This window comes from Leuciscus leuciscus (genome assembly GCF_965113295.1).
Source record: "Leuciscus leuciscus genome assembly, chromosome: 11".
NCBI lineage: Eukaryota > Metazoa > Chordata > Actinopteri > Cypriniformes > Leuciscidae > Leuciscus > Leuciscus leuciscus.
Genome location: NC_138735.1, coordinates 12,257,480 through 12,279,642, shown reverse-complemented (window position 1 = coordinate 12,279,642; position 22,163 = coordinate 12,257,480).

Below are 22,163 nucleotides of genomic sequence, written 5' to 3'. Positions count from 1 at the left end.
GTGCAACGTCCTGAGTTGAAGTCATTGCAAACTTGGCTGTTGGATGTGAAATTTCTTCTTTTGGAATCGGAGTCGTTGAAATTGATGTTTGCCGGCCGTGGGACGTAACTGGTTGATTTTTCAGCTGGTGATGGATCTGGGCGGGGAGGAGGGTTAATCAAGGGACAAGCTGTAGTGGAGTGAGAAACGGATCTGCAAACCGCGCAGGATATGTTACGGCAGCCTAGGAACACTCTATTGTGTAGCTCTGTGTTAGAGCGCCCCAGTAAGGGCACTGGTTCCACTGGGCTACTCGGACGGCGCACTTTGCAGAGAATAATTTATGGTAAGTGTAAAAATGGGTTCCTCCGTATGATAGCGCGAGTTCTGCGATTATCGCGAGATAATCGTTTAACTCTCTTCTCCTGTGGGGTAGTGCGGCACAAATTATTTCGCTATAACGGCTGAAAGCAATTGCAAATTCAGAGAACGAAAGAATACGGGATTAATTATTAACTGGGTTTTTTAGGGTGACTTCAAAATCGCCGCAGTCGATTTGACGGTTTGACACAGAGGGAGGAAGTAAAGAGAGAAGGGAAGATAAATCGATGTCCGCACCTGTGAGGATCTGAGCTCTGATGTTACTGGCAACAGGGGGCGGTTCCATAGCTGTAGCGTTCGGCGGGATGGGCATCGGCGTTGCGGAAAACAAAGTGAAAGGAGAACGATTTTGAGGAAAAGTGTTAGGAGGAAAAAACACCGGGGCCGGGGCCGTTTGTGGAGGCAACCTCACACTTGGGTCGACCCCTGGAGCTTGTGGAGGAACAGAAAAAGTGGGAAAGGAAGGGAGCTGGGGAGGTAGAAATGGTGTCTGGGCCTGCGACTCTAGCTGAGGCAGCCTCGCGCTAGGGTCTGGAGGTGGGGCTGCAGGCCACGGACAGGGGAACGGGTTGGAAAAAGAGACAGGAAAATTATATGGTGGCTGAGCCTGCGCCATTGATGGAAGCATACTCACACTGCCGCCTGTCTCATTAGGAAATGGCGTTGAGACGGGGGGCGCGGTGCTGGAGAAAGCTGCGGTCTGTAGCTCGGCGGAGCGGAGAGGAGACTGGGGCCTGGCAGCAGCGGCTGAATCTGGGGCGCGGCTCAGGCTAGCAGAAGGCCTGCTGCGGCCTGACGCTCGCGGAAAACTAGGCCCTGCGCGAGAGGGAGTAGGAGTTTTCTGGGAACGTGCCTTTTTTCCGGATTTTGCAGATGGAGTGGATTTTGGAGACGGGAAAGCAGACTGGAGTGAAACATACAGGTTGTACAATTGAGCTTTATTCATTCTCCTGGAAAAATTAACATCAGCGCTGATTAGCGCTTGTCTCAATCCCAATACTGTCCATTTTTCTATTGCCGGAATGGTCGGTTGTGCTGAAGTGTAGGAAGAAGCTGGAGAAGGTGGTGGCAATCTTGATGGTGGAGGTGAGGGCAAGCCACGCACCTCGGGGTACAGGAAGCAGCTCGGCTAGGCCGGCGGCCTCGCGGTGTAGCTGGAGGTTCAGCTGCGGTGTCCTGTTGAGCCTGGGAGCTCGTTGCAGTGCTGGGAAACTGCGATGGATCCTGGGCAGCGAGGGCATCGTCATCAGATGGGAAGAGTTCGACTTCGATCTCTGACATTACGACAAATGGGCGGGACCAAATGCTGGAAAACTGTCAAGGAATATTAGGTGAGTTGACAGTGTGGATATATATACTTCTTGTCATGCTGATTAGGGTAGACATAATTGTTTGATGACGAGTAGATTGGATTGATTATTTGAACGTGCTCCTCCCGAACTTTGTTTATAAAACATCATTTAAAAACTAGGACGGTATAACGGTATATAGGACGGTATATAATATAATGTAAATGTCTCAAGTGAAGATGATGGTTTAAAACATAATTTTATCAAATCAAGCCAATTCATGCGAATACTGTCGTATATGAACAAAGAGTAGCTAGAGAATTCGGGGGGCCCCCTAAAAAATATATTCATGCGGGCCCCCTTCACCAATATCATATACTGTACAGTAGATGAGCATGGAGGCCCAAATATAACAGAAGATGGTGATGTTGTTGTAAAACCTTTATTTTAAAAGTTAAATGTTTATATAAAATTACAACTAATAAAAACTAACAAAAAGAAAGAAATAGTTGAATAATAAAACAAATTTTAAAAAAGTAACAGCAAAATAATGTTTTTCCCATCAGTCTGTTATAATTCATAAATCAAAAAGTAAAGAATGCAGTCAAATTTAAAAAATAAAATCATTTATTGTCTTATTTTTTAATAAAGATAAAATGGAACTGGTAATATTATTATTAAATAAATCTAATAAATGTATTCATCCATTTTTCTTGATGTAATAAATACTTCATCAGCCGGCAGGTCAGGTGCATAATGCAATGCGTCGTGACTCATGTACCTTTTTTTAACTCTTATGTTAAAAAGAGAAATTTTGACCGCGCAATCTTTCGGCCTTTGAAAAAGTGAATGTTTGAACTCTGGTGTATGCTAAATGAAACCAGGCGAACGGGTGTATGAATGTGTCTACAGGTGTATCTAACCCTAACAACTAATGACCAACTTTATTTTTGCTATTGTACATACATTTTATTCTTCTAACTGTTTGTCTTTGGTTAGCACAGCTGGAGAAGAACAACAGGGAAGTTGGAAGACACAGTAGAGGAACTACAGAATAAATATGGAGAGAAAACAGCATTAAAAAGGATCAAGTCCATAGTGAAAAAAATCAGAAAAAAGAATATCAAACGTAGGAAAGATGTATAATTTACTTTGTTAGTAGTCAATATGTTTCTCAATCTTCAATTAGCTTTACTATAATGTTTACATGGTTTTGGTTGTGTATTTAATTGCTCATTTTTTAACAGATGATGACGTTCAACAGCCTAACAACCTTCCACAACGACGCCAGCATAATATTTCTACATCATTCGGACAGCCATTAATTCAGAACCCTAATCAGCTTAACTTAACAATTGCCCAGAAGAATGGTGGGACAATAGTTACTACAATCATGGTAGAAAACACAATATATGGTGATGTTAACATCGGTGCGGTGAGTGTCTGATAATTTAAGAAACAGTTGCTTAGTTAAGAAATTATTTGTGTATGTTATATATATTTATTTATGTGTATTTTTGTTTTGTTTTTTAAAGTTAGTCCATAGGGTGTGGAACTTTGCACAACTATTTACACACATACTGTTTTTGACACATAGTGATTGTGAAAATTCCTTTATTAGGGCCCAAGCCCTGAAAGGGCGAAGGCCCTATTGTTTCCGGTAGGATTATTTATTATTATTATTATTATTTTTTTTTATTTTATTTTTTTTCTGTCAACCTTTCGGGCATTTTTGGGGCCTTTAACATGCTCGAAAACTCCTGAAATTTTGCACACAGGTCAGAACCTTCGGCCATCAGGGCCGGGCTGAAGCTGGTACCCGGGCGTGGCAGGGGGGCTCAACAGCGCCCCCTTGAACGGGGTCCGAAAACTTGGTCCATACATCAGACACGCTTGCATGTAATAATATGAAACTCGGTACACATATAGATCTCATCGGGCCGAACAACTTTCGTACTTTTACTTTTTACGCCAGCCCAACAGGAAGTCGGCTAATATGGGTTGTTTGGAAACGCATGCTGTGGAATTTAATGTACTCCTCCTAGGGAATTCATCCATTCGCCTCCAAACTCGGTCAGCATGAAGTCAAGACATTGCGGATGATAAATTGCGGACGGATTTTTGATATCTCAAACGGTTTGGCTGTGGCGAGGAAGCAAATTTATGGCGAATAATGGAAACAGGAAGTGTGTCATAACTTCTGCATACATTAACTGATCTTGATTAAACTTCAGCAGTGTGTTCGTTGTAAGAGGCCGATCACATGGATGTGACTATTGTGAGTCAAAGTTATAGCGCCACCAACTGGCAGTAGGAAGTGTGTCCCTTTCAAAATGCTTTGAAATCACCCTCTTATTTTTACCCGATTTGCTTCAAAGTTTATGTGTATAATGTAAACACACGGCAGATGTAGACCTGTGAAAGGATTTTTGATATCTTTAATACTGTTGCCATGGCAACGCTTCAAACTTTAATATTCTTTTTAGATGCTTTTGAGACTCTTAACATACTTGAAATTGGATGAAACTCGACAGACACATCACATTTATTAGCCCGTAGACATGTGCAAAGTTTCAGAAACGGGCGTGGTGAGGGGCTCAGTAGCGCCACCTTTAGTCATAAGTGGGGGCTTAGTTTTAAGTAGAGTCACAAAAATCGTTATGTATATTGTTCTCATCAAGCCGGACAACTTTCTAATTTATAGTCATAAGCTGTGACCAACAGGAAGTGAGATATTTTGGTTTGAATGTGATTTTTTGGAGAATTCTCTCCCTCTCTCTCTCTGCCTCTGCGTCTCTGTGTGTGTGAGGGGAGGGGGGATTTGTCTTTTGAGTGAGATTTGTTTAAAATTCCTGTTTTTCAAGGTTTCAGGGGCTTTTGGGGCCTTAAACGTGCTCGAAAACTCTTGAAACTTTGCACACAGGTCAGAACGTGCGGCCATCAGGGCCGGGCTGAAGCTGGTACCCGGGCGTGGCAGGGGGGCTCAACAGCGCCCCCTGGAACGGGATCCGAACACTTGTCCATAAATCAAACACACTTGCATGTAATGATATGAAACTCGGTACACATATAGATCTCATCGGGCCGAACAACTTTCGTGCTCTAAGTTTTACGCCAGCCCAACAGGAAGTCGGCTATTATGGGTTGTTTGGAAAATGCTTGCTGTGGAATGTGAAGTACTCCTCCTAGAGAATTCATCCAATCCCCACCAAACTCGGTGTACATGAAGTCAAGACATTGAGGATTCTAAATTGCGGACGGATTTTTTATATCTCGAACGGTTTGGCCGTGGCGAGGAAACGAATTTAGGGCGAGAAAAGAGAAACACGAAGTGGAATAACTTCTGCATACATTAACTGATCTTGATGAAACTTCAGCAGTGTGTTCGTGGTAAGAGGCCGATCAGATGGATGTAACTATTGTGAGTCAAAGTTATAGCGCCACCAACTGGCAGCAGGAAGTGTGTCACTTTCAACATGCTTTTGACAAAAGTGGGCGGGTTAGTTTTATCAACAGCAACAAAAGTTGGTATGTGTATTGTTCTCATCAAGACGGACAACTTTCTAATTTACATTAACGATCTCCGACCAACAAGAAGAGAGATATTTTGGTTTGAATGTGGATTTTCTGAAGAATTTTCTCTCCCTCTCTCTGTGTCTCTGTGTGTGTGAGGGGAGGGGGGATTTGACTATTGCTTTTATATTGTTAATCAAGGTTTCAGGGGCTTTTGGGGTCCTTAACGTGCTCAAAAACTCTTGAAACTTTACATACAAGTCGGAACCCCCTGCCATCAGGGACGGGTTGAAGCTGGTACCCGGGCGTGGCAGGGGGGCTCAACAGCGCCCCCTTGAACGGGGTCCCAAAACTTGGTCCATAGATCAAACACGCTTGCATGAATTAATTTGAAACTCGGTACACATATAGATATCATCGGGCCGAACAACTTTCCCCCGGTCAAGTTTTACGCCAGCCCAACAGGAAGTCGGCTATTATGGGTTGTTTGGAAAACACTTGCTGTGGAATGCGAAGTACTCCTCCTAGAGAATTCATCCAATCCCCACCAAACTCGGTGTGCATGAAGTCAAGACATTGAGGATTCTAAATTGCGGACGGATTTTTGATATCTCGAACGGTTTGGCCATGGCGAGGAAACGAATTTATGGCGAGAAAAGAGAAACACGAAGTGGAATAACTTCTGCATACATTAACTGATCTTGATGAAACTTCAGCAGTGTGTTCGTGGGAAGAGGCCGATCAGATGGATGTAACTATTGTGAGTCAAAGTTATAGCGCCACCAACTGGCAGCAGGAAGTGTGTCACTTTCAACATGCTTTTGACAAAAGTGGGCGGGTTAGTTTTAACTACAGTAAAAAAAAAATAGTTTGTATATTGTACTCATAAAGCCGGACAACTTTCTAATTTACATTCATTAGCTCCGGCCATCAGGAAGTCAGATATTTTGGTCTGAATGTGGATTTTTTTGCAAAATCAGCCTCTGAATTTTTAGCCACTCCTCTTAAACTATTTATTTTATTCCCACCAAACTTTTTCAACATGATGAAAATACATTAAATATGCTAAATTATGAACGGATATTGAATACCTCAAACGGTTTTGATATGGCGAGGGATTAAAGTAATGTCAAAAAAGGAATCAGAAAACATCTCATATCTTCTACAAATGTAATTATACACCGTTTATTTTTATATCAAATTATACAAATATTAGAACTAAACCCATTTTATTCTGTTATTCTGTTTTTGCAATTCAAGAAGTATAAAAAAAGTTAAAAACAGGCTATTTAGTGCTATTTGGTTCAACAAAAAAGCAAACATAGGGCTATACTGCCCTCTTGTGTCCAAAAGGATATCAAAATAGTATATAAAACGTTTTACTAGGTAGGCCTATTGTATTTAAATATAAATGTATTAGGTATATGACTGTGAGGATATTTTCCCATCGGTTAATCGACGTGTGACACGAGCGGGTGCTTTTAAATCGCTAATAAAAGTGAAAGTAAAAAACGGACGTCCGCACTGACATTGATAATGGTGCACGTTGGAAAGAATGATACTTTTAAACATAACACTAAACCGCCATTAGGTGTCGCCAGGCGACCATCTTAATGAGCGAGTCATTGATTCATTCGTTCAAACGATTCATTCGAATGACTGAGTCATTCATGATTGAGACAGATGTTTATGGATTGACCATTGAATCTTTGAGTCAACCGATTCGTTTCAAAATGCTGAATCATTCAGTAATGAGAAAACAAGTTGCCGTGAGATGCGCGACGGTTCTGCTGTGATCTTTGTTTAACTACTTTTGCTGCTGAAACAGAACAAAAACAGTCAATATTGCATCTAAAATGTAAGTGACTTAATTGTAACTGTTTATTAACCTGTTGTATGAAATCAATGTCACAGTTTCAATCGTGATTGTATTCAGGAAATAGTAGCCTACTCGTCAAGTGAGGTTGTTTAACTCTGTTATAAAATATATAAAAACTCCATATTTGTAATTTTTATAGTCAGTATGTTGTTAACTGGGTTGCTTTTTTGTGTGCTGCGCACATTTGTTTACAATTCTCCTGGAGAAGCTGCATGAGCCTCAGCAGGGCAACCTTGTTACCATTGATCAGTAATACATTTATTATTAACTGCTGATTGCAACTTAAAATGAATGTAATGAAATTAGAATAATCTCTCGTTTTAGTGATTCCCAAGTTTTTTTTTTTTTTTCTTGACGTTCTAATCAGGCTATACTCTGGTCGGGCAAGTAAAATTCTCTTTCAGGTAGGCCTATTGTATTTATATATAAATATATTAGGGATGTGACTGTGATAACATTTTCCCACCTATGGAAGTAGGAATAAACTAATACATTTTATTTATGTTTTTATGTGTCCACTGTTCAACTGCAACCGCGTCACACACACACATTCCAGAATTGCAATCTTGACATCGCAGCCTGTTCATTATAGCCCTAATACAATATAATAATAAAAATAGTCAACATAACATATACGAATTACACTGCTCTGTTTAAATAGTAAGTAGTACAATTTGTACCATTCACAGTAAGCAGAGCTCCACTGTGATGTTTCCAAGCACATTTTTGCGCGTGTGAAGAGGATGATTTTTTCCATCGATATTGGAACACGAGTGAAGTACAAAGCCTATAATAAAGAATAGTTTAGCATCCAAATACATCGCAAATATTGAAACATTTTGATTCTAATGAGAGGGTTACGTGAGACCAACACGGCTTACTTTCGTTTTTATTTTTACATTAAATTGAAAGGATTTGTTGTGGAATATTTTGAGTGTATCATAAAATCAGAATAAGGTAAGACAAGTAATATTTTCTGTCTTATATATATATATATATATATATATGTGTGTGTGTGTGTGTGTGTGTGTGTGTGTATATATATATATAGAGAGATATAGATATAGATAGATAGATAGATATTTATATATATATATATATATATATATGTGTGTGTGTGTGTGTGTGTGTGTGTGTATATATATATATATATATATATACATATATACATATATATATACATATATATATATATATATATATATATATATATATATAAATATAGCTGCGAGCAGCGATGGAGGGCCAAAGCCGGCGGCACCGCCACCCCGGTGCCTTTAGGTAACTAAAGGCACCGGGGTTGCGGTGCCACCGGCTTGGGCCCGCAATCGCTGCTCGCAGCTATATTTTTATTTTATTTTTTTAAAATACATCTCTTTTATTTTGTGCCGGATGTTAAAAGATAAAGGTATTAGTTAATAACAATTAAAAACTTTAAATCAACATGAAGCCATAATATTAATCAATAAAATATGGTTAAATTACAGTACAATGACTTCCATAATATTTTATTTTATTTTATTTACAAAGTTGTGCGTCGTAAGTGAGTATTATATTAGATTTCTTGTTGCGTGGTCGCACTATATACACTGCTCAAAAAAATAAAGGGAACACTTTTTAATCAGAGAATATCATCAAGTCAGTTAAACTCCTGGGATATTGATCTGGTCAGTTAAGTAACAGAGGGGGTTGGTAATCAGTTTCAGCTGCTTTAGTGTTAATGACATTAACAGCAGGTCCACTAGATGGGCAACAGTGAGACAAACCCCAAAACAGGAATGGTTTTACAGGTGGAGGCCACTGAAATTTTTTTCCCTACTCATCTTTTCGGACTGTTTTTCACCAGTTTTGCATTTGGCTAGGGTCAGTGTCACTACTGGTAGCATGAGGCGATACCTGGACCCTACAGAGGTTGCGCAGGCAGTCCAGCTCCTTCAGGATGGCTCATCAATACGTGCCATTGCCAGAAGGTTTGCTGTGTCTCCCAGCACAGTCTCAAGAGCATGGAGGAGATTCCAGGAAGACAGACAGCTACTCTAGGAGAGCTGGACAGGGCCGTAGAAGGTCCTTAACCCATCAGCAGGACCGGTATCTGCTCCTTTGTGCGAGGAGGAACATGATGAGCACTGCCAGAGCCCTACAAAATGACCTCCAGCAGGCCACTGGTGTGAATGTCTCTGACCAAACAATCAGAAACAGACTTCATGAGGGTGGCCTGAGGGCCCGACGTCCTCTAGTGGGCCCCGTGCTCACTGCCCAGCACCAGGGAGCGCGATTGGCATTTCCCATTGAACACCAGAATTGGCAGGTCCGCCACTGGTGCCCTGTGGTTTTCACAAATGAGAGCAGGTTCACCCTGAGCACGTGACAGACAGGAAAGGGTCTGGAGAAGCCGTGGAGAATGTTATGCTGCCTGTAACATCGTTCAGCATGACCGGTTTGGTGGTGGGTCAGTGATGGTCTGGGGAGGCATATCCATGGAGGGATGCATAGACCTCTGCAGGCTAGACAATGGCACCCTGACTGCCATTAGGTATCGGGATGAAATCCTTGGATCCATTGTCAGACCCTATGCTGGTGCAGTGGGTCCTGGGTTCCTCCTGGTGCACAACAATGCCCGGCCTCATGTGGCGAGAGCATGCAGGCAGTTCCTGGAGGATGAAGGAATGATACCATTGAAGGGCCACCACGCTCACCTGACCTACATCCAATAGAACACCTCTGGGACATTGTGTTTCGGTCCATCTGACATCACCTGGTTGCACCTCAGACTGTCCAGGAGCTCAGTGATGCGCTGGTCCAGATCTGGGAGGAAATACCCCAGGACACCATCCGTCGTCTCATTAGGAGTGTGCCCCGACGTTGTCAGGCATGCATACAAGCACGTGGGGGCCATACAAACTACTGAGTACCATTTTGAGTTGCTGCAATGAAATTTCAGCAAAATTGACAAGCCTGCTACATCATTTTTTCACTTAGATTTCCGGGGTGTCTTTGAATTCAATCCTCTGTAGGTTGATCATTTTAATTTCCATCAAACGATGTGGCATCCTTTCGTTCATAACACATTACCCAGTCCATATTAGTATAGATATCCAGCATGACATTTTTCCTCATTGAGATCTGATGTGTTTTCAAAGTGTTCCTTTAATTTTTTTGTGCAGTGTATATATATATTTTTTTTTTTTTGATTTTCATTTTTCAGGTTGATATTTGTAGAAATAAGCAAAATACATTTATAAAAACAAGTAAATGGCCTTGTGTCAGAACACAACAGGTCTTTTTATTGTAACTTTGAAAAGTGTAATACAGTATTTGATTTTTACAAATACCTAAACCAATGGGCCTAAGCCGTTGACCCCTGAAGTTATGACTTCTGAAGGCCTCTCATGTGTAGATTCGCTCGTTGAAAAAATGGTATTTTATTAGCTAAAATCATTGTCTGTATTCATAAAATATGTCCTCATGGGTGTAAAATTACCTCTGCCAATGATCTGACTTATCCTCGTAAGCGAAACATTTCTTATCTTTATTTACATGGGGCGGGTAAGTCCAAGGAGGCTTCCGTGTCGTTCCGCCATCTTGAAACACTATAATACCAGAGAGGGACAAAAAGCGCTAGCCTAACTCAACACGTTTCATCATCAACACTAGTATAGTCATCAGCACATTCAAAAGAACCATCAAAATGGTGTTACATTAAAATTGACAAAAATTTTAATTCTGAATTTAGTAATAATTATAACAAAAAGTTGAAATTAAAATTGACTATGCGTCATAATTATGAGATGAAAAGTTTAAATGATGATGTACTAAAATTGAAATTATGATAAAGTAAATATTCCATAGTGAAATTTTCTGAATTCTATATAATTGTATTTGTGAAAATGTTTCAGTACTGAAACAGCATTTATGAGTTTTTACATATCTTCTGCTTGTTTCTGCAGTTCGTGTAGGCCTCTAAGCCTATAAATTACTAAAAATGATTATTGAATAACTTGAATTTTGTTGACAATGTAAAAAAAAATGACTTTCCATACCGGGAGTTGAATCCGGGCAGCCTGGATGAAAACCAGGAATCCTAACCACTAGACCATATGGGAGGCACTGTGTGGGACAATATAATGCAGGATCATACTTATGCCGAGCCACAGGAAAAGGAATCCTCGTGGCCAAAAAGCAAAAATGTATCGGTATGTAAATAAATATCGGGATAGCTTTTCCCAGGTGGAAAGAGCTAATGAAGGAGAAAGAGAAACGCTGTAGGTGCCTGCTTTCTTCTCGACAGGTAAGTCAAAGGTATGGTCTAAATTACAAGCTTTTTCATTGCTTGGTTGTGTAAATCATTATATAGCTGCCATAACAGTAGAACATGTATCGTTAAACTCAATGATGTGCTATTGGAAGCCATGTTGTCATAGCTTCTTGACACATTACGGCTACCGCAGTTGCAACACGCATTTGAAAAAGCGAGTAGATGGGAGAACCACTAGATGGGAGAAATTCTTTTGGGAGGACTAACTTGTAGGGTCTTTAACAAAAAAGCCTGCAAAATCGAGGAGGTCAAAGCGCATGCTTCCTGCTATATAGCTCTCCACAAAGTCTGTTCATGCGGTCACCATAGGCTAATGCTAACATTTGAAACTTCTACATATATTTAAAGGGTAAAATGTAAAGGGTTTCACCCTGTGTGTTTCCACACTGATTAAGGATAGTTCGGGAGATACAAGTAAAAATGATCTTATACGATCTTATACTTATACTTTGAATTAAGACGAGTAAAATTAAATATTCGCTCAAGACCAACTTTACTTATCTGAAATTGTGTGGTGATTTTCCAAATGATACAACTTAGTCTAAATAAGAGCAATGTGGAGTCCTCGGATTTCTTAAAACAACACAACAACAAAACTTTGACAAAATGGTGTATGGACAAAAGATCTACTTTTTGCTGTATGTATTTATTTATTTATTTATTTATTTATATAATACACAAGTCTTCTTAGAAGATAAATAGAAGATATGATTTTAATAATACTTTAAAGATTTAATTTAAACAGTCTTTTAATTTTAAAAGATATAATTTAAACTTTTAAGGTTATGGTTTTAAATGAGAGAGAGAGAGAGAGAGAGAGAGAGAGAGAGAGAGAGAGAGAGAGAGAGAGAGAGACTGTGATTTTATATTATATTATATAATTTATATACTTTTAAAGAATAGAATGTTTTTCAACTTTAGTTAAATTAGCAAGATATTATTTTATAACCATATAATTTATACTTTTAAAGAACAGTATGTTTTCAACTTTAGTTTAATTAACATGATAATTATTTTAAAGGAATTTTTTTAAATTTTTTTTAAATTTTTTTTATGACATTGTTTAATCACAGTGTCTAAACAGCACGTTTCAAATGTCAGAGTTCAAATGTGAAGGCTGGGAGAGGGAATCCCGTGACACACACACACACACACACACATAGACGCGTGGCCATCAATGGTGTGGACATTGATGTGTTAAGAGCTTATTCAACTCTCTCTAAAAAATGTAAGATGATTTTTATTCTTTTAGTAAGATATATTGTATAAGCATTTCATTATATACTTTTAAAGGATAGAATGTTTTTTAAACATCATCCGACTGCTCAGCCCCGTCACTAAGTCACTAACACAGAAAATACGACCGCTGTGTACCAGATAATGATTGTTACAAAGACGTTTATATCAGCGAATACAGACCGCTAAGTCATCATTGAAAGTGCAAAGCAGGATGGACATAGACTAACCAAAGCGCAATAATTTATTTTAACCTGTCAGACGGCCCGCAAAAATTACCAGCATCAGTGTTTTTAAACAAATGACTGTTGACTTGTATACAAGTGACTTGTATGAACGCCAAGTTAGCATACAAACTGTGAGAGCACAGCGTTCATCCTATGAAGTCATCATCCCATGATTTTTTTTATTTTTGACTGAAATAGCTGTCTTAATATCATATTTTATATTGAGTATGTTTTTCAACGTTAGTTAGTGTGATATTTAGGAAACCCCATTCTCACTTTCACTGCTCTGTAATGCGAGGGGGGTCTGAACTCAGCCAGAGAGAACGCGCGCATAGACGCAGGCACGCTCGCCCCCCTCTTCCTGTCGACACACACACACACACACACACACACACACACACACACACATAGACGCGTGTGCCACTCTGAATGCTCTGGTGAGCTAATTCAGGAAAAAACTGTGTTTTTGTTTTACCAGTTTTAATAATGTATTGAATTTAAAAACATTGTTACGACTTTTAATAATATATTACATTTAAAACATTTTTAAACCTTATGATTTTAGCCCTAACACAATGTCTCATCGTGATCACTGAATACAACCCTAGGAGTCAGAGACCGGTACTGTAAGAGAGAACCACTCTGTGATTTTATATTATATTATAAGCAATTAATTTATATACTTTTAAAAGAATAGAATGTTTTTCAACTTTAGTTAATTTTTTTTTTATAACCATTTCATTTATATACTTTTGTGTGATAGACACCACACTGATTTCCATAACCTGTATGTTGTTTTTCTTCAGCACTCTATAAACATTTAACTGTTTGTATAATTGTTTTTCAATGGTCGTGTGACACACTTACAGAGTCTTTTTCTTCTCACTTTTCCAAAGGGGCTCACAATGTGCTCTGGAATGCGGAGGAGATGCTGACACATATCCTAACAGCGCCTTCAAACTTTCTGTCATACACATGATCTAGGGTTAAAAAGGTTAAATGGCAAAAGCTTCAGTCAAAATCACATGATCTAGGGTTAAAAAGGTTCAAATAGGGCAAAAGCTTCTGTCAGAACCACATGATCAAAGAATAGCTAGGTCAATAGGGCAAACCATAACAACATAGGCCGGAAAGACACCGGAAGGTCAACCTGTCAAAACACATGATCGAAGGGATAGGTAGGGTCATAGGTCAAAACTAACTGTCAAAACCACATAATCGACGGATAGGAAGGGTCAATAGGTCAATCCATAACAATAGTGACCGGAAGGGCAACCGGAAACGTCAACCGGAAGGTCAATGACAACCGGAAGCCATCAATCATTTTGACACATGCCATAGCATATATACTACTGACATTGCTGTTTTAGTCTTTACTGTATATATAACATTGTGATATTTTACACATTTAGCCATTGGTAGAAATTAGAGTAAAGGTAAATATATTTGTTTGTTGGACATGTAAATATGCTGAGTAAAAACAAGGTTTTGTAGCTTAAAATTAACAGCTTGATTTGTGTGAGATGTGTCTCTTTTTCTCTCTCCCTGCAGTAGATTGGACATCTCTATTCCCATCAACAGTATGTAAGAACTGTTTTTAAATGTGATGGCGTAGCATCATAAGCCCCAAAAATGTGTTGAAAATATATTGATTACTGCATTCTGTATTTATTTAACATTGTCCCACCTCTATACAGTAAGTAATCATTTTAGAAATAATTTTTGTTTTACTATTATTATTATATTTGCCCAATTAACTGTTAAGTGAACTTTTAATTAAGTGCATTTTGTATTAAGGTTTTCTGTAAAGAATGTAATTAACTTGTTTTTTTCTCTGTGTGTGTGTGCGTGCGTGTGTGTGCGTGTGCCGGTGTGTCGTTTAATGTCCTGTCCTATCTATACCTTTATGTCCTTTTTTCACTCAAACTTTTATCTCGCTTAAACCTCTACCTCTCGCCCATTCTGTTCTTTCTCTTCAAAACAAAAATGAACTGGCTGCTACCCCAAAACGCTGCTGCATTGCTTGCTGCTTCGCTTGCTCGCACCCCAAACGCAATCTCAAAAATGCAAAAACCAAAACGCATAAACCCAAACTGCACATGCAAGCTTGCTAACGCATCTTTAAAAATTAAAAGCCAGAACCACAAGTTTTTCCCCCAAAACGCTTTGAAAACCAAAAACACTTTGAAAACCAAAACCTATGAAAACTCTGACAACTTGACTAAAAAACGCTTGACTTGACTGTAAAAAGCTCGGACTGTGAAAAACTTGAACCCAGGTGAGAAAAATCAACTGCAGATTCAGAAAAAGTGGAATATCAAAAAGTACACAATTTTTTGATTAACCTAACTTCAAATCAATTAATTAACTGTTGTTATATATCGACTGTTGTATACTGTTACTAATATATATATTTCTGTATATCTGATCGCATAAAAGGCATTATCTTTTGTGTTCGTTTTCTCAAGTAACAGTAAATATCAATATTTGTACCCATTACTCAAACATATTTGCTTGATTGCCAGTGCTCAAACATCACCATGCCAAGAAGAGGAAAGAGGAGTGAATCTCAGAAACAGCGCAGAAACCTAAAAGCTTCATGTGGCACCAATATCAGTACTTCTGGAGCAGGTATGGTTGGTGAAAACATGTATGTTCTGTCTGTTGCAGCATCCCACTGTCAAAGCGATTCTAGGTACAAGATTTACTCCAGAAGTCGTCAGTGTACATGCAATGCCTTAATGTTCCTAGCTGTCCATAATGAATGTAATGAGCTACTCTGTTTCGATTTAGACCGCATTTTACAGAAAGGTGATGCACTTTACACTAGTGTCAAAAAAACACTGCGGAGCAAAGGACAATTTGTGGCAATTTTTTTTAACTTTGATGAGCTGCCAAGCACAGTTAAGACCAACTCTGCCTGCTACAACATCCTGAAACATCCTCAGAGAGTTGGATTCCTAAAAGATTCACCTGTCCTAGGCGAGTATGAAAACCTAGAGAATACTCTGCAATGTCTCGGAGCTGATGTAAGTGACGCGTTGCTGATGTGTGGATGCACGTGTATCGCCGTATTCAGAGATCGCTCAGGGAGGTTTGGTTATTTTGACTCTCACTGCAGATCAGCATATGGAATGCCTGAAGATGAAAGCACTGGTACAGCCGTGATGTTGACCTTCTTCCGTTTAGAGGACATGATTGAGAGGTTGCTGCTATTGTTTCAATGGTGTTTTGATTTGAGAGACCAACAACAGTTTGATCTGCTGCCTGTATCATTCATTAACCGAATAACTGAAAGAAGTGTACGTCCTGAAGTCTCTCCGAACGTGATGTACAACCATCTGTCTCTTTTGAGAACGAAGCTCTGTCAAACAAAGAACAATGCAGGTCTGCTGATGTCTCACAACTGTATGTTCAAGTCCAAGATGTGCAACCATCCACCTCTTTTGAGAACGAAGCTCTGTCAAACAAAGAACAATGCAGGTCTGCTGATGTCTCACAACTGGATGTTCAAGTCCAAGATCCATTTCAACAACTATCTGAGACTACTGTTAACAGTGACGCATCAACTGATGAACAAGTCCACTTGACTAATCAGTATAAAATCAAAGTTATAACTTCCGTCACTCAGGATAGCGACAGATATAAAAATGTGTCATTCAGTAAAACATTTCCTGATTTGCTTTCACCGAGTGCATCTATGCCGATAGCATTGTCAGCTCCAAATCAACAATGTTCAAAATCAACTGACTTAAATAAGCAATTGAAAAAACTGAACAAGACTCAAAGGCGAAAGGCTTACAGTTCAAAATGGCACAAAGAAATGAGTTCCATCAAAAAACAGACTAAACACAAAATCCATAATTATAAAACATATAAGGAAATTAATAAACAAGCCATGAAGAACAAATATTGTAATAATGCAATTTACAGAGAACACCACAAACAAGCCATGAAAAACAATTATAAACATATTAATGAATACAGAGAGAGAAAAAAGAGTACTGTAACCAGCAATTACAAGAATGACAAACAGTTCAGGGAGAGACAAAAGAACTATATAATTAGAAACTACAGAAATGATGAAAAATTCAGGGAGAGACAAAAGAGCTATATAATTAGAAACTACAGGAATGATGAACAATTCAGGGAGAGACAAAAGAGCTATATAATTAGAAACTACAGGAATGACGCACAGTTCAGGGAGAGACAAAATAACTATACAATTAGAAACTACAAGAATGACGCACAGTTCAGGGAGAGACAAAAGACCTATATAATAAGAAATTATAGGAATAATCCTAAATACAAGGAACAGCCTATGCAATATATTGTTGATAGATATTTAAAGGATCCTATTTTTAGGCAAAGGCAAATGGATCATTATACAAACCGATGCAAAAATGATCCTAACTTCTATGAAAAAAGGAAAAACATCTTTAAACAACGTTATCACTGTGATGCACATTTTAGGGCTCGTCAGAAAGAATACAATTTATTCAAATCTAAAAACAAAATATCTGCACTCAAGGTACTTCACACAGTACGCTGTGCAAAAGACATACAGCATAAATACAAAAACATGAATCTGATGCGCCAGCAGAGAGAAACGTTACAAAATACCCAGCCTGACGCAGTACAAGATCCGACTGTGTTAAGAGCCTTAAATGTTTTCAGAGATGTGATAAAACAGGGGCCAACTTATGTCTGCACATGCTGTGCCAGAGCGCTCTTCTCAAATCAAGTGAAATCATGTGATCGTGAGCGCTATCAGAAGAATCCCGACAGTTGCTTCAGTTTGTTTGACTGGAAACTATGTTCACGTCTGCTCTGACTGCTCAGATCAATGTGCCTTGGAGAACAGGAAAACAGTGTGGATCTGTCACTGCTGCCATAATACACTATTGAGAGGTCTGATTCCAGACATTGCTTTAACTAATAAACTTCAGTTCGCTCCCATTCCTCCAGAACTCTGCGATTTGAATGTTCTTGAAAGACACGTTATTGCAAAGTACATTCCTTTTGCTAAGATTGTTACACTACCGAAAGGCCAGCAAAGAGCTATTAAAGGCGCCGTGATTTCTGTTGCATCTGAAGTAGAAACAACAGTGAATTGTTTACCCAGACCAAGAAGTGAATCACAACTGCTTACAGTGAAACTCAAAAGACGTCTGTGTTACCAAGGTCACTATCAGTTTCAGACTTTGAACATGCAAAAGGTTTTGTCTGCTTTAAGAAAGCTAAAAGATATCCATTCAGAATATAAAGATATCGTCATTAATGCAGAACTCTCTGAAGAAGAAATGTTTAATGAGCATGAAGAGTGTGCAAATGACATCAATGCTTCTGAAGAAGAAATGTTTAATGAGCATGAAGAGTGTGCAAATGACATCAATGCTCCCGATGAGGAAATGGATATTGAGAACAGTAGACAAAGTGAGAACACTGAAGAACAGAGCAATGAAAATGAACACGATGCAAATGATGACACTACTGCAGAAGAGCAATCGAGAGGCCTTGCCTTGGATACATGTCTTCAGCCCCCAGATCTCGGCCAGCAGCTGTTGTCTTATAATGATGGAATATTTTGCATTGCCCCAGCAGAGAGAAACACTCCTGTAAACACTTTCAAAATTCCTAAACTTGAGTCTATGGCGTTTCCAGTGCAGTTTCCTGATGGCAAGAACACCTTTGATGAGCCTGGTAGAGCAAAACATGTTTCCCCCAGCAGATACTTTAACTCTAGACTATTCTCTATTGACAATCGTTGTGCGAAGGATACCAACTATATCTTCTTTGCGCAGTTCGTGACTGAAATTAACATGGCCACATCTAGTATGTCTATCCAGCTGAGGAAAGCAAAACCCATGACCCGTGATGGATGCAGAATTAACTGTTCAATGCTGCAGGACAAACAGGAGTAAGAAAAGCTTGTAATAAACAAGGAAGCTACACGATTCATGCAACCATTAACCCTCTGAGGTCGGCAAACGCGCCCCCGCGTTTTGCTGGATTTTCTTCACATTGTAGCACAATAAAGTTAAATTACTCCGTCATTTATGGTCATACAGAAAAAATATATATAAAAAAAGAATCTGTGATATTTCTACTTTTGTATGTGTCCACTTACAATCAAATCAAAACATTGTGCTTTTGTAAAATAAAGAAAATAAACAGGGTGTGCGTTCTGCCTCTCCGTCGCGGTGAACTTTTTTTTCTTGAGCACGTCTATAAACTGAAACAAAACTCAGCGAATACTTGTCACACATTTATGAGCCATATACCTTTATACACATTTAAGTGTGTACTTTTAAATGATCGGATTCAAACTGAAAACAAATATTCTCTGTTTAAGTAATTTGTATAAAACCAACAGGATGTCCAGTATCTCAGCTTGCTAATTACTTTTAATTCGACCACGCCCACTCGCGCAAAAGTGATTCACATGCAAATCGTCCACATGTAACGCGAACGCCCTCGTTACCTCAAACACAAGACACCAAAAAACTTCACAAGTCTCTGCTTTTCGTCGAGTTTGGAAGACACGTCTGAGCTTACATTGGATTTAACTCAGAAGAAGAAGAACGCGATTTGAAGACAAGAAATATGTAAGGTAAGAAATTCTTACTTATTAGTTTATGGTATTGTTGCATAAACTTCACATTGCAGTTGAACTGTTGCTAGATATATGGTGAATATTATACTATTTAGACCCGTGTTTACTGTTAAATACTGTTTATGGATATCTGCTCAAACATAGATATGTATAACCATAATGTTTAATATTTTGGAGCGCGATCGCGTTTGAATGTATCATATTTTGGAGCGCAATCGCGTTTGAATGTATCATATTTTGGAGCGCGATCCCGTTTGAATGTATCATATTTTGGAGCGCGATCGCGTTTGAATGTATCATATTTTGGAGCGCGCTGTGGGTTTGAATGTATCATATTTTGGAGCGATCGCGTTTGAATGTATCATATTTTGGAGCGCGATCGCGTTTGAAAGGAAAAATGCACCAAACATTAGGCTTTATGTTTTTACTATTATCTCATTTCATATCATCATAACGAATGGAAACATTTGAAGTAACAGAAGATAATCAATATATTTTTCTCTAGCATTGTTACTGAAATCTTTTGGAAGATTTATAGGCTGCTATAGGTTATTGTTATAATTATTTTATGCAGTACTGCACATAGCTTATGCCTACAAGGCACAACAAACATGGTGTTCATTATATTATATATTGTTGGAAACATTTGTGTGTGTGTGTGTGTGTGTGTGTGTGTGTGTGTGTATTCTGTGAATTTTAAAAAGCAATTTTAACCAGAAAAATCTAAAATGTATTCCCAAAATCGTGCAGGCCTAGTTTCTCTTGATACCAGTATGTTCACTTTTTTTTCTTTTCTTTCAGGGACCAGATGCAGCTGAGACCTGCTGACTTCAACATTCACATGAGTCTCTGTACATGAACATGGTAAAGTGACCTTGCAAATGAAAGGTATGTACAATGTTTTTAGGAATGGCACAAAGGTCTCTGTCTTTGGATCATTGTTTTCAATGTGCTCTTTTGTCATTTGTTGTGTATTTTTGGATTATGTTGTGTTGTAAATAAATCCAAACAATCTAAAAGCCATTCTTTTTTAAATCTCCTCATTCTTTGTGCAAGGTTGCTCTGAATGACAGGGCCTGATAGCTCCTAATTGGGCAGTTAGTTACTTACTTACTTACTGCCCATTATGCCTCTGGCATGTAGGGCAGCAACAAAGGTCCTCCACTCTGGTCGATTCTGGGCTATTTTCTGGACATCTCCCCATGTCAGGTTCATAGATTTCATTTCTTCCTCTACTGTGCGACGCCAGGTGATCTTGGGTCGTCCTCTCTTTCTTCTACCTTCGGGTGTCCAATGAAGGGCTACTCTTGGGATGCTGTCTTGCTCTCTTCTCAAAACATGGCCAATCCAGTTCCAGCGCCGCTTTGTTACAATGCTACCCATGCTGTCTTGTTGACATCTTGTTAATAGATCCTCATTTGATATCTTGCTTGGCCAAAAAATCCGACAGATTCTTCTCAGACTCCTTGTGTGGAAGACTGACAGTTGGCATATGTCACTTGCTGTCATTCTCCAGCATTCTGCGCCATACAGTAGGGTGGATAGAACGCAGCTCTGATATAATTTGAGTTTTGTCTTGGTTCTATACTGCTGAGACTTCCATATGTTGTTTAGCATTCTGAATGCATTTCTGGCTTTGTTGATTCTATTTTTAATGTCATTGTGTGCACCCCCATCATATCTTACAGTACTCCCAAGATAGGTGAACTCATTTGTTGTTAGTAGATCTTCTCCATTCACATGTATTGGTAATGGATCTGAGATGTTTAGCACCATCACTTCAGATTTCCTCTGATTTATTTTCAGGCCAACTTGCTGTGCATAGTAGCTGAGACGTGATGTTTTCTCTTGCATGTGTTGGTGAGTGTGTGAGACTAGAGCCAGATCATCAGCAAAATCGAGGTCTTCTAATGTTGAGAAGAGGGTCCATCGTATACCTCTCGTTTTGTCTTCTGTTGTGCGGCACATCACCCAGTCGATAACGATGTTGAATAGGGCAGTTAGGGGAGTGTCTTTGTCTTTCTCAGGTGTTGAAGGCTTACATATTCATGAGATGATCACGCCTCTTCGCATATGGCTTTCTCACACAAAACACGTCTTAGAAATTTTAAATCAATATATTGTCTTATCTGAATGAGCAGTCAGGGTGATTTTCACATAGTTTTGGAGCAAATATTCTAGGCTACGTGATACAATTTTCAAAAGTCTTGTGAAGAAATAATCAGTATGGGTTTCATGGCCTTATTTCAGTGACAATTTTTTTTGGTATTTTCACAAACCACGCATAAATGTCATTATCTCAAAACTACAAACTTTTACATACATGCTGCTGATATATTATTGTAGCAGAGTTTGTGCTAAATACAGTGTAATAAGACTTTAGCCATGACAATGTCACAAGTAACAGAAATAAGCACAAATGTCAGAGCATGTCAGAACACCTCCAGGGCCAGAAAACAGCTCAGACCCCAGAGGGACTCCAGCATACTGGGAGAAATCTCTCCGTGATTTGTTTGCTATGCTGAGACAGCTGGGCACTACTACATTTTTCTGTACGTTTAGTGCTGCTGAGATGAGATGGCCTGATGTGATTACTGCTTTTAAAGCACAACAAGGTGAAACTGTGAACTTTGCTGAATTAGACTGGTCTGAAAAATTTGAAATCCTCAGAAGTAACTCAGTGACAGCGATGAGAATGTTTGAGAAACGTGTTGAAGCCTTGATGAGA